Genomic DNA, 13,948 nt, shown 5'->3' on the forward strand with positions numbered 1-13,948 from the left:
ACTAGTACACTGATGGGTGTTTAGAGACAGAACTGAAGTGTGAGGCGGGTCTCTGGCTGTTTTGTTGTTGTTGTTGTTGTTGTTATGGTTGTTTGCAGTACTAAGGATTGAACCCAGGTATGCTTTACCACAGAGCCATTTTTATATTTTTATTTTAAGACAGGGTCTCACTATGTTGCCTCACTAATTTGCTGAGGCTGGCTCTGAACTTGCAATCCTCCTGCCTCAACCTCCTGAGTTGCTGGGATTATAGGTGTGAGCCACCATGGCCAGCTAGATCCTTACTTTTTAAACTTAAAAATTCATATAAAAATAAGAGTGATACACAAAACAGTCCACAGAGAATATTAACCAGCAATTTATAAAAGAAATATTAAAAGCCAATATAAAATGAGAAGTTGCTCAACCTCATTAATAGTCAATCAAATAAGCACTGAAACAACAGGACACTTTTGAGACACAGAATGGCACATATGGAAAGGTTTGATGATTTCTTATTTGTTCTTTTTAGATATCCATGACAACAGAGTGTATTTTGACATATCATACATACACGGAGTATCACTTCCCATCCTTGTGGTTGTACGTGACGTGGAGTTTCACTGGTCGTGTGAACACAGAAAAGTTACATCCAATTCCTTCTATTGTCCTTCGTATTCCCATCCCCACTTCCCTTCATTCCCTTTTGCCTGACCCTCTAAACTATTTTTCCTGAAAAGGATTCATAATAACAGGGCTGGCATCACTGCAAATGGGCTGGGAGGATAAATCATCGCACCCTTCTAAGAGGGCAGCTTAGTAATATGTAACAAGGGTTAAATTTAGATTATGTTGAATTTCTTTGAAGCCTGTGGTAATAGAGTTGTTATGTTAAATAATTCTTATCTTTTAGCAATAAATATTAAAATGATGAATGAAATTGAATGAACTTGTATTTGCTCCCTGTACCCATCAACAGGTAATTTGGCAAGTAGACTGTATTTTGACATATTATACATACACGGAGTATAACTTCCCATTCTTGGTTTTTTGTTTTTGTTTTTGTTTTGTTTTTGAGATAGTGTCTCACTATGCTGTCCAGAGGTTGGTCTCAAACTCCTGAGCTCAAGAGATGCCCCCCAGGCTCAGCCTCCCAAGTGCGGGAACCACAGGCATGTGCAGCCATGCCCAGCTAGCAATCTCTTTGTGCTTTGGACCTGTTGCATCCTGATTTGCCTTTGTAGAGCTTTTTCTTCCCCATTCCCCTTGCTTTTGTTTTCTTTTTCATTAATTATCATGGTAATTCAACAGATGTTTATCAAAGGCCTATTCAATATGAAACTCTGCAGCAGATGTCAGAAAATACTCAAAACCAAGTCCCTGTTTCACATGGAGTTCACAGTAATCTTCTCTCTGTGAACATCAACAACAACAACAAAAAAAAACCAGTATGTGTAGCAGGCTTACTATATGCCAGACGCTCTGTTGTTGTTGTACTGGAAATTGAAGCCACGTGCACCCTACCAGTGAGCTACATCCTAAGACCTCTTTTTTATTTTGAGACAGGGTCTAAGTTGCTCAGGCTGACCTTGGATTTAAAATGCTCCTGCCTCAGTCTCCTAAATAGCTGGGATTGCTGGAATTATAGGTATACACTATGATGCCCAGGTGCCAAACATTTTTCCAAACCTTTCATAGTTGTCAGGGGATGAATTATGGGTCTTGAATTGCCCAGAGATAGAAGCGAAACCTCTCTTGGGAATTTCTCGGTGCAAAAGTGCCACTTGAAAATTGCCAGATTGCTATGGTGATGCATTGTTCAAAGGGGAGTTCTGTGCCAACAGAGAATTTATCAGTTCATGACATAAGGTTTAAACACCGGCTGCTTAGGGGTAGAGAATTATGGGTGCAAGCTGATAACAATAAGTGGGCTGGTCATACCTTTGACCTGGGTTCTGTTTGCTTTAAAATAACTTTCTCACAATAAATCCGTTTGATGTTAAAATCTATATAATAAACTTGCCGAGCTCATGGTCAGTATTCCTCCATCAGAGGTTGACTGAACCACCTGGCCCTGGCTTTTTCTCCCTTTTGTGTCCATTTGTCTTTTCTCAATCTGCTCCTAGCCCAGTCAAGGAACTTGAATAAACAGCCATTCAGGGCACAGCAATGGTTATTAATTAATTTCAATTCTCACATACACAGATGGGTATTATTGTTGCTCATTTGACATGGTTCAGAATTTCTTCAGTGTCACCTGGCTGTGGTGAAGAAACCTGTCTATATTTGCCTCTCTTTCACTCTATTACTCACCTACCAAAGTCATGTCACCTGAGGCATTATACTGTCCCATTCATTTTCTCATTAACTGGGCACATAATTACTAAATATCTTTGATGTGTCAGACACATACATGGGCTTGGCTCTGAGCAAAGCAATCAGAGCAGTCCCCGTCGTTGGATAGATCAGAGCCTTTTGAGAAAAATAGACCCATAAATACATAATTCCAGCACAACCTGAAATGTGCAAAGACAGGGTGATGTACAAGAAAGGGAAACAGCTGGGCTCAGTGGCGCACACCTGTAATCCCAGCAATTCTGGAGGATCACAAGTTCAAGGCCAGCCTCAGCAACTTAGTGAGACTCTTGTCTCAAAATAAAATAAAAAGGACTGGGATTGTAGCTCAGGGGTAGAGTGCCCAGGATCAAATCAATCCCCAGGATCAAAATATATATATATATATATTTATTTTAAAAAGGAAAGAAAAGAAATGGAAACAAAAAGGAGGAAATGACTTTGAAATTGTTGAGAACGATTTCACAGAAGAGAAACATTTTTATTAGTGTCCTAAAGGCTAAATAGCAACTCATTAAGGAATTATAGGGAGACCAATCCCAAGAAAGGAGAGGACACATGGAAAGGCCTACAGCCAAGCCAGTGCCCGCACGTATTGGCAGTGATGATGCAGGTGGAAGGGAGATAGCAGGACTTGAGTATGAGAGGTTGAGTTGGACACAAATAGTAAATATTGACCCGATGGAGGTAAACTTGGAAGGAATCCATGTGGTCTGAACTTTAGAGAGCAACTTTGAAGGACATCAAGTTTAAAAGATTCTGAGGAAAGCAAGAACAAGTTTGTAGTTATTGTAGAGATCTAAGCAGGAGTTAATGGAGAATTAACTAAGGCATTGGAGAAAAGAGAGATTTAGGGGGTGAACCAACAGAACTTGGTGACTTCTTAAATTTGGGATGAAAGGAGTGATTGGATAGATAATGGTGACAACCAATAGGGCATAAAAGTTTACACTTGCCTTCTCTCTCTCCCTCTTTCTTTCTTTCTATACTGAGATCAAACCCAGGGCCTCACGCATGCTAGACAAAAGCTCTGCTTCTGAGCTACATCCTCAATCCTTTTTATTTTCATGCAGGATCTCACTAACTTGCCCAGGCTGGCCTTGAACTTGTGATCCTTATGCTTCAGCCTTTTGAGTAGCTGGTATTACAAGGAGACTTTTGAGCCAGCATTGGCTTACATTCAAGGCAGCATCGATTGGATTCTGAAGGCCCAGGAAAATAATAGCTAACTCATGCATAGCTGCATAGCTCTTCCAAAACCAATCAAGCATTGTTTCAATTAGAGAAGTGGATTAACTCAAGATTAATTCAGGGAAGCCTCACCATGACCCTATAAGGTAAGCAAGATTATATCCCCGTTTTACAGATGAGAAGATCAGTTCTGTAAACTGAGGGCTAAATTTGCTTGCCCAAGACCATTCAGTCTTTAAGTAGTGCAGTCGGGTTTTTAATAGTCTGTGTTAATACAGTTGTGCCCTTTTATCTGTGGGGGATATCTGCCAAAACCTCCAGTGGGTGCCTACAACAGTGGATAGTACCAACTCTTTGGATGCTACTTTTTTTCCTACATATATATGCCTAACATAAAAATTTATTTTATAAATTAATCACAGTAAGATGAACAACTAAAAATAAAACAAAATAATTATAACATGATTAAAATTTGCCATCACTACTCTTATGCATTGAGACCAGAATCACTATGATACTGGCAGAGTGTATCTGATAACGTAGGTGGCTACTGAGTGACTTAAGGGATAGGAGAGTATACAAAGTGGAAACTCTAGACAAAGATAATTCATGTGCTGGGTGGGATGAAGCAGGATGGTGCAGCTTTCATCACACTACTAAGAATGGCACATGATTTTAAACATATTAATTGTTTATTTCTGGAATTTTCCATTTAATATTTTTGAACCATTAAAAAAGAATAGTTAACTCGTGTGCAGCTTTGAATAACTGAAACTGTGGAAAGCAATACTCCAGGTAAGGGGGACTACTATACTGTTTTGTTCCTAGGGCTTGGGACTGGGGTGGAATGCTGTTCTAGGGTAGGGCTGAGGATTGTAGCGCATCACATGTCACATGAGAAACTTTCATACAAATCCCCTTGTCACTTAGACCCAGGTCCTTCTGCTTACTCTCTAAAGCCAATCCTTGGGACACAAGAGTTGGTAGCAAGGAAAGCAGGTTTATTTAATGGACTGTCACCTTTAGAAGATGGGGCAAGGGCTATTGTCTTCAAAACAAAGACCATCTTGAGAACTCAAATACGTGAAAGTGCTTTTATATCAGGGGAAATAGGAGGAAGAGGGCAGTGGTGAAGAAGACCACATGATGAGTCATACATCCAGGCTTGATAAACATCTCTGTCACTCAAGGAATATATATTTTTTTCTTTTTTGCCAGAATATCCTTGCAATAATTATTGACCTTCATCTCCTAGGCCAGTCCCTGTCATTTTTTAATAAACATTATTTCTCTATAAATCAAACATTATCTATACTTCTGTTTTTACTTATAAAGTTTTAGTACTGGGGATTGAGCCCACAGGTGCTTTACCACTGAGGTGCACCCCCTAGTCCTTTTTATTTTTTATTTTGAGGCAGGGTCTCACTAAGTTGATGAGGGTTTGCTACATTGCTGAGGCTGGCCTTAAACTTGTGATCCTCCTGCTTCGGCCTCCTGAATCACTGGCATTATAGGTTTGTGCCCATCTTCTACGGCTTTAAGTTAAAGAAGAGGATTGCAAATTGCAAACTTTGTGTTAGGTGATGCACATTTTAGTGATATCTGAAAGCCATCAGATAACATTCTGGAAATCTAGAGAGAAGTTACTGATTAGTAAGTTTTATGACTGATGGTTTCTTAGTTTCATTTCCGGGGAATGGTTAACCTTGCAGTTTAAGATACAGAACAATGGAGAAGAACAAAAGGCAACTTTTGTTGGAGAACCATTTTAACCCATTAGCTGGCTTCGATCAGCAGCAGCAAAGTTTCTGGGAGACATATACTAAATTTCTCAGCTGTGTGACCTCCAAAATTAATGATTTTTAAAGTCAACTAAAAGCAAATGAAGCTAGCTGGTTTATTCAGGGTTTTCCTTGGTTACACTCACCCTGGTTGCTAATAGGAGCTCCCCAGGGTTGCTGCTATTGTGCTACTCTCATTGAGGCTGCCTGCCTCGACTGTCAGTCTCCGTTCCACTTGTAGCTAAAAGAATGTGATCCTCCTGGCTTACTGTCCTCTTAGAAGTGAAGTTCCTTCTAGATCAGATTGCTTTTTCTGGAGAGAATCAAGCCCTGCTTTGATTTCAGGGGAAGGTGAGAGGAAGAACAGAAGTCTGGGAGTATGAAGGACTGAGATGTTTGTTTGATTTGGCTCTACAAGTTAAGAGGAGAAACCACAGGGAGAGAAAGAAAGAGGAGGTTTGAAATTCTTCTCTTGCCAATTGTTTTGTTTCAGAAACTTCACAGGAATTTTCAGACAGCATCTCCATGGTTATTAATTCTAGTATTTTGGAAAGCAGCCTTGTAAACAGCTAAGTATTTTTTCTAAATAACTTTGAAAAAAATTAATCATGAATCATTGGCCAACGTCTTGAGTCTTTTTATTTTTTGATAGAATTTGTTCTGAAAATAGCATTTGACAATATTCTGAAACGTCATTTTCTCAAGTTTAAAGACCCATTTAGGAAAACATATATCTACAAAAAACTTATGACCACATGTATGTAAATGTAAGTGCATATTTTTTTCATTATGAGAAGAATGCAAGTAACATAAAACACAGAAGCTTAAATTTTCATCTATCGTATATAAGTACTATGAACATTTTTGATGTATTCCCTACCAGATTTTCCTCCTTTTTTATTATTGAATTTTCTTTATTTTATAATTGTAATTATTGCTGTTCCATTTCAAACACAGCTATTTCTCCCACGTGTTGTATAACCTGCTGCTTTTTGAAAAAAGTCTTTGTTTCCTAGGCATGGTGGTACATACCCATAATCCCAGCAACACAGGAGGCTGAGGCAGGAGAATTGTTAATTCAAGTCCAGCCTCAGCAAATTGTGAGGCCTTAAGCAACTTAGTGAGACCCTGTCTCAAAATAAAAAGGGCTGGGGATGTGGCTCAGTGGTAGAACACCCCTAGGTTCAATCCCAGTACACCTCAAAATTATTTTAAAAACAGAAAATTTTTGTTTAAGCAACTATAAAAATAACACATTCTCATTGTTTTAAAAATTAAAAAGTGTGGCAATAAAAATATACATACAGTCAAAAATATACATTTTCTTCAGGATAGAGTTTTCTCAAAGAATTCTAAAAAGCCAAGCATGGTATCATGCACTTAATTCCAGCTACCTGGGAGGCTGAGGCAGGAAGATATCCTGGGTGCAGGAGTGTGAGACCATACTACACAACATAGAGAGACCCCATCTCAAAAAGAAATATTTTAAATATTTTTTTAAAAATTAAATAAAAATAGAGACAGAATACATACTGATCCATTGGAAGAGAGGTTACAATCAATGGAGTCTGGAATTCTTGGTGAAGGTTATTTTACCTACCCACCCTGTGTCTTTCAGGCAAAGGTGTTTAAGGGGTGGCTCCATCAAATGTCACCTGTGGGTAGAAGTCCTCGTGCTATGATTTCAGAGATGAGTGATATTGGACAGGACTCCATTTTTCTACTCATCAATCATTCTGCTTGAAATTACAGGAATTTGTTTGCCACTCAGACAAAAGATGCTTCAGCTGGGCATGGCAGCACACGTATATAATACCAGCTACTCAGGAGGCTGAGACAGGAGGATCACAACTTGGAGGTCAACCACGGCACTTTAGTGAGACCCTGTCCCAAATTTTTAAAATAAAATAAAAAGGGTGGGGATGTAGCTCCATGGTAGAGTGCTCCTGGGTCCGGTTCCCAGTACCACCAAAAAGAAAAAAGAAAAGAAAAAATTTTAATTTAATTAAAATAAAATTAAAAGGTGCTTCCATCTTACTTCCTTAAGTTCAAATCCCCATCTTAATTTGTCAGGTCCATTTCTTCAGTGCAACGTTGGACAAGGATGTGTTGGTGTAAGAGATACTATAGGAATGGTTTGGAAATATAGGAAAGAACCTGAAACACATTCAGCTGGGGATGTTGAAAGAAATCAGGGTATTCTCCTGGGAACTGGGTGCCTGGAGGTGGGTGTATGGGAGTGGTTGGCAGATAGGAAGGTTATAGAGGAGGGAGCAATGCAACTCTGCGTAGGAGGTACATTTCTGTAAGATAAACTGGGAAAAGGCAGATTTTGTTTTCTTTCTGGTTCTTCCCACAGTTAAATCAGTGCTATATGGAGCACAGTGCACAAATCACCCAGGAGGAGCTGGGAGAGCAGCTCAGTGGTGGAGGGCTGCCAAGCATGCACAGGGTTCAATCCCAGTGCCACACACACACTCACACTCACAAATCCATGAATGTGGTTGGCATTCAGCAAGTTCACCTTGATAGAGTCACAGTTCTGACAATATTAAAACTATTCTACTAGCAACACAGCTTCTCCCAGAGGCTTTCGCTCTCTCTTTTCCTGCCCTGGCTGCCCTGCTGGAGACCCCTGAACCTCCTGTGATTTTTTTCAAGAAAGAAGGTTAACAGCTGGCAGAACAAGGAAGCCCCCACACTCTTTCTGACAACTGTCCAAAGTCGTGATAAAGATGCGCATGTCATTCCTGCTGATGAAGACCTGGACCACTTGCCATGTCTTAAATGGCAACTGTCAAAGTTGTGAAGATCCCAGCTACCAGATCTTCCAGACACAAAGCAGGTTTTTACAATATAGATAGAATCCATCCACATATTGGTCTTCACTTTCTTTTTAAAAAATATTGCGGTAAAATATATATTAATTTTTTGCCATTGAAACCTTTTTTTCTTTTCCTTTTTTTTTTTCTTATTTTATTTGTGTGTGTGTGTGGGGGGGGAATGAAACCCAGGACCTTATACATGCTAAGCATGCACTCTACCACTGAGCTGCATTTCTAGCCTCTAGCCCCTACCATTATAATGATTTTTTTTTCTATTGAGTATTGAAGCCAGGGGCACTCTACCGCTGAACCATATCTCCAACCCTTTTATTTTATTTTATTTTGAGAGAGTCTCACTAAATTGTCCAGGCTGCACTCAAACTTGAGATCCTCCTGCCTCAGCTCATGAGTAGCTGGGATTACAGGTGTGCGCCACCATGCCTGGCTATGTTTTCTTTTAATCTCTGTGTATTGAATAACTGTTTTCATTTGATTTTATGTTTTAGCAGAATTAGCATTTATTTCTACTCAGTTGTTTTTACTTTGTATTTAATTTTTACATTTATTTATTTTTTTAAATTATTATTTCCTTGGGGGAACTACTTCGTCCTAGTATACTACTATGTCATTCATATGGAGAAAAATCTACTCCCTGGCTCAAGAAGCAAAAATGCTATTCAGGACATCCCTAGAAGAACAACAGATTCTCCTGGCCACAGTGATTGGCTTGGAGGTATACACACAATCCAAGCTGAAACAGAGGGCACTGGAGTAAGATCTTTCTGTTGGTGTTGCTATACTGGAGTCATATAGTTTGAAGCCACCACATAGATGCCTGAGAGTGAAACCAGCACAGAAGATAGTAGAGCCGAGACAGATGTGAGAAACACAGTGTCCTACTGACATCATTTGAGTGCCTGGATCAAGCTTTACCTGAAGTTTATTTCTTGAACATTCATATATTGAGGCAATCTATCCTCTTTCTAATTTAAACCAAATTGAATTGACTTTCTTTCATTTACAACAGGAATCCTGACATTTAAGTTTAGTTTTGTTTTCAACAATTCTGAGGATGGAACCCAGGAGCACTTTACCACTGAGCAACATTCTCAGCCCTTTTTATTTTTTATTGTGAGACAGGTTCTTGCTATTGCCAGTGCTGGCCTGCAGCTTGCCATCTTCCTGATTCAGCCTCATGAGTAGCAGGGATGACAGGCGTGCACCACCGTGCTTGGCCTGACGCACATCTTTCCTGTTGTCCTTTACCACCTGGCATTATGAGTGAACAACTTAGCATCTCCAGCTTTCCCTAGCTGTATGCCACTGCTAAATGTGGTTTCCTAATTATGGCTCTGGCCTGTTCGGATTTCTCTATTTCACCACAAACTTGTGCAGCGGTATAATTGAAATCTGTTGGAATAGCCTATATACAGATGTGTGTGTGTGAAATGAGTGATAGACTAACCTAGATAAGGACAGTCTAGTTGACATCTTTCCTGGGAGAATTCCTGCCTTCCATATTTCCCTCAATTCCAGGTTAAGTGGTGTCGCAGTCTGGCTGGGCACAAAATCACGAGCCACCACACAGCTTGTAGATTCAAACAGCAACTCTTTATTCCCGAACTCACACCAGCACTCTACAATCACGTTCTGGGGAAATCCACGTTCTCTGCCCAAATCCACCCCCACTGGGCTTCTGTCTCCCAAAAAATACTGTCTGATCCTGTGAGAACTCAAGGGGAACTCAGGCAGCAGGATACGCCCTATTCCCAGCAGCAATAACCTTAAACCTGGAACCACCCTAAACCCGGATTGTCTTAAACCGGGAACGCTCTAAACCCGGATCCGCCCTGGTCCTTGAGCAAGGTCACCTACATGCAATGTCACTGCAAAATGTCCTATTTCCACGAGTCCTTCCACTAAGCAACATGGGGTACTCTGGCAAGGAAATTGTCATACCTACTTGGCTAATGGCTCCCAGCAAAGTGGTTCTTGTATAGTCTCCTCTGCCCACCCCGACTCTAGCCACCTCTTCACTCTCCATGACTGTTTTTGCTCATCAGCTGTCTGTCCCACATGAGGTTCCCTTTGTCTTTTCTTCTTTTTTAATCTCCCACACCTTGGCTAGTGATCTACACTTGACATACAATTACTGAATAAGTGTGAATGACAAATAATGATGATAATGACCTACATTAGGGAGAACTGTTCTCTTTTCCCCTGCCTTCTCTTAAAAGGCTGCAGGAAATCAGTCATGATATTCTCACACTCTACTGGTTGACCTAGAGGCCTTCTCCACAAGCCACACTTAGAGATGGATATTGACAACAACATATTCAAAAGCTAGTAATCAGTTGTGATGTGAAAACATGATAAAGGAAGATTAATTGAAGGGACCAGAATTTTTAGCTTGAAAAAAAGAACTATTTGGGATAGAGAATAGTATTTCCTCAAATGGTAGACAGGAGCCAGGGCCAATAAATTCAGGCTGAAGTGTTTTCTTTTGTTTTGTTTTTCAATACTGGTAATCAAACCCTGAGGGTTCTACACTGCAACCCAAGTCCTTTTTTTTTTTTTTTAATTGTCCTGAGATGACAGGTCTCATTAAATTGTCCAGGTTTATTTCAAACTTGCTATTCCTCTTGCCTCAGCCTCCTGAGTCACTGGGATTACAGGTGTGCACCACCTTGGGCCAAAGTTCTCCTGGTAATAGAAAATTCTAATAATGAGGGCTGGAAAAGATAAAATAAGATGCCTCTGTACTCCCTGAGGTTTCTACTCCTATTTGTCTTCAGCCACCTTGAGAATGTTAAGTTTTAGAAGCTTTAAAAGCATTCTAAGAATCATAGAATTTTGAAAAGAATTTTAAAATATTCCATTGAGCCAGTGTCTCTTGTTTCATAAGGCAGATGAAGAGTTCCACCTACATCTTGTTCCAGTGCTATGCATAGACAAGGCCACTGTGTAGCCTGAGGCATGGCTTGACTATAGTTAAAATGGGCTCAGAAATATGAAGTCTCATATCCAATACATGCCCTGCATTCTGTACGAACCCAACCTTAGGGCTTTATCAGTGTAACCTTTGCTCAAGTATGTGTGGGTGTTTGTGGTGTATGTGTGTTTGTAAAATTTTCGTTTGTTGTTTTTAGGTGGCTGATTAGTTAATGATGCAGCCTTTTATATTCTACAAAAGGCTTTTATATTCTACAAAAGGTAGTTCAAGGGCCACCTGCCTCAGTCTTGATGACTAGCTAGAATATTTAACAATGCATATTCCTTTGTCCTACTTAGACTTATTAAATCTGACTCTGGGAACTGGGTCCAGAAATCTACTTGTTAAGAAGCAGACTTGTATAGCCAGCATGGTGGTGCACACCTATAATTCCACCAATATAGGCAGGAGGATTACAAATTTAAAACCAGCTTCAGCAACTAACTTAGTGAGGCCATAAGCAACTTAGCAAGATCCTGTCTCAAAATAAAACATAAAAAGGACTGGGATGTGGCTCAGTGGTTAAGTGTGCCTGGGCTCTATCCCTGGTACCAAAAAATAAAAAGAAAAAAGAAAAGAAAGAATATACATGGACATAAAATTTTATTTTAGTTGTTAAATTATTAAAAATATATTTAAATTGTAATTATATAGAACCACATATTATGTAATTGATTTTTTTAAAAAATCAGGGGGAAAATTGGGTGCATGATATATTTAGTCTTCAAACTATTATTAATCTTATCAAAAATCTTATGTGATAATCATGAACAATGACAAACATGGGAAAGCATGTGATTTGCCTTTCAAACTGATAGTGATAAAATCTTACACCCACACTGGATACCAAGCCTTTGATACAGTGGGAAAATTACATGATACTTCTCATTTGACACCTATACATTACATCTCCAAATGGGTACTGTTCCAGGTCGTAGAGAGCTAAGCTGTATATGAAATCGATTCCAGAGATTCACCTTTTGTTTAATTAAGACATACTTACTTATTCATCAGGAAGTATCTCCAGTTGAGTGGCCTTTGGAAAAGATTGCTACCCAGAATCTGAGGTATCATAGGTACTTTCACCAATAATGACTAGCTAGAATTGTAAGGGTAAAATAAATTGAAGTTAAAGCGTAAAAGTTAAAGGGTAAAAGACCGGGTGTTGTAAAAGTTTCTAAGCTGCAAGGTCTGAGTTAAAATGTAAAGGAGGTATTGTTAGGTTTCTATGCTACCTGCAAAATCTGAAATTTCTGTAGCTGTTAAGACAATGCTTAGAACTGCCCAGTAAACATTTCCCCTGATTGTCTGGTTGTTTCATAACTGAAGGGGTCTGTGTGGTTGCACGTAGGCCTTGCAGGGCCTGAACCAATCAGTTTGAATGTGTACCCCGTTTAGAAATGACCTATCACTCCAGCCTGACCTGTTCCCGCCAATGAATGAACTAATCATGTTTAGGAGTTGTTGTTCAATTTTCCCGCGCCTCATGATGATTTGTTCTGATGTATACAAAGCCTTCCGCCCTCCCCAAAAAGTGTACTTAAGCAGTGCTCAGCCCCTGCTCGGGGCTCTGGGCTGCTTTCCCTTCTTGAGTGGGCACGGAGCCCCAGCATGCTGGTTCAATAAATCCCCTTCTGCCAATTGCATGAGTGGTCACTTGGTGGTCTCTTTCTCCGACGTTTTGTGGGACCCTTACAGAATAGTGACTAAAACCTTAAAATGGACCTCAAAAGCCTGGGATTTAAAACAAAAAGCTTCCATTGAGAAGATTCTTGAGACCTAGCTTCCTTCCTTCCCTCTCTGATGCTAAGAGCCAAGTATATGATGCATGGCATTTTTGGTTGAAAGGTGAAGCCAGCTAGCCATTGAGATGATATGATTATGTTAAGATTTACATTCATATGGATATTGGACTCCTGCTGTTCACCTCGGCCTGCTACGGGACTCCTGGAGAGTTCCCATTGGTTGGGGAAGTACAGTAGGAGGGAGTTCCGGGGGGAGAAACTCTCTCTGGCGGTTCCGGGAGGAGGCCGAGTGGGTGGATCGGAAATCTTCCCGGGCGCCTACCGGACATTGGCGGCAGTTTCAAAAAAATAAAGTTTGTTCCTGCTTGAGTGGCTCGTGATTTTGTGCCCAGCCAGACTGCGGCACTCTGCCACCTTCTTTTCTTTTATTTTTGTAATGCTGGGGATTGAACCCAAGCCCTCACAGATAGATAGCTAAGCAAGCACTCTACCATTCTACCTGGTCCCAAGACCTAGCATTTTAAAGACGCACAGAACACCTGGCACATCTGAATCTCAGGATTGTATTTCAGAAACAATTACTGAGGCTGGCCTTGAACTTGTGATTCTCCTCCCCCAGCCTCCTGAGTTGCCAGGTTACAGGCATACACCACCAAACCTGGCTTAAAAATCAGGAATATTATACTGTGTTGTATTGATAAAATGCAGGATGTAAGTACAGAAAGAATTATAAGCAACTTCATTTATTCAGTATACTTTGTTTTTATTTACCTATTTAGAGGTGAGGGTCTCACTAAATTGCTCAGGTTGGCCTCCAAATCAAAATCCTCTTACTTCAACCTCATAAATAACTAAAATTTTAGGAGTGAGCCATTGCACCTGGCTTTCAATATACTTTAGATGATGTTTTTTTGGATTACAATTTTAAAAACTCTTTCGTTGTTACAACATATATAAACATTCATGATTACATTAAGCATACATATGTACTTTGATGAATTTTTATTATGTGTACATCCAGGCAAACTTCCATCCATATCAAGATTCAGAAAAAGTTCAGTTCTCCAAAAGGTACATTTT

Source organism: Marmota marmota, unplaced genomic scaffold, assembly GCF_001458135.2.
Source record: "Marmota marmota marmota unplaced genomic scaffold, marMar, whole genome shotgun sequence".
Lineage (NCBI taxonomy): Eukaryota > Metazoa > Chordata > Mammalia > Rodentia > Sciuridae > Marmota > Marmota marmota.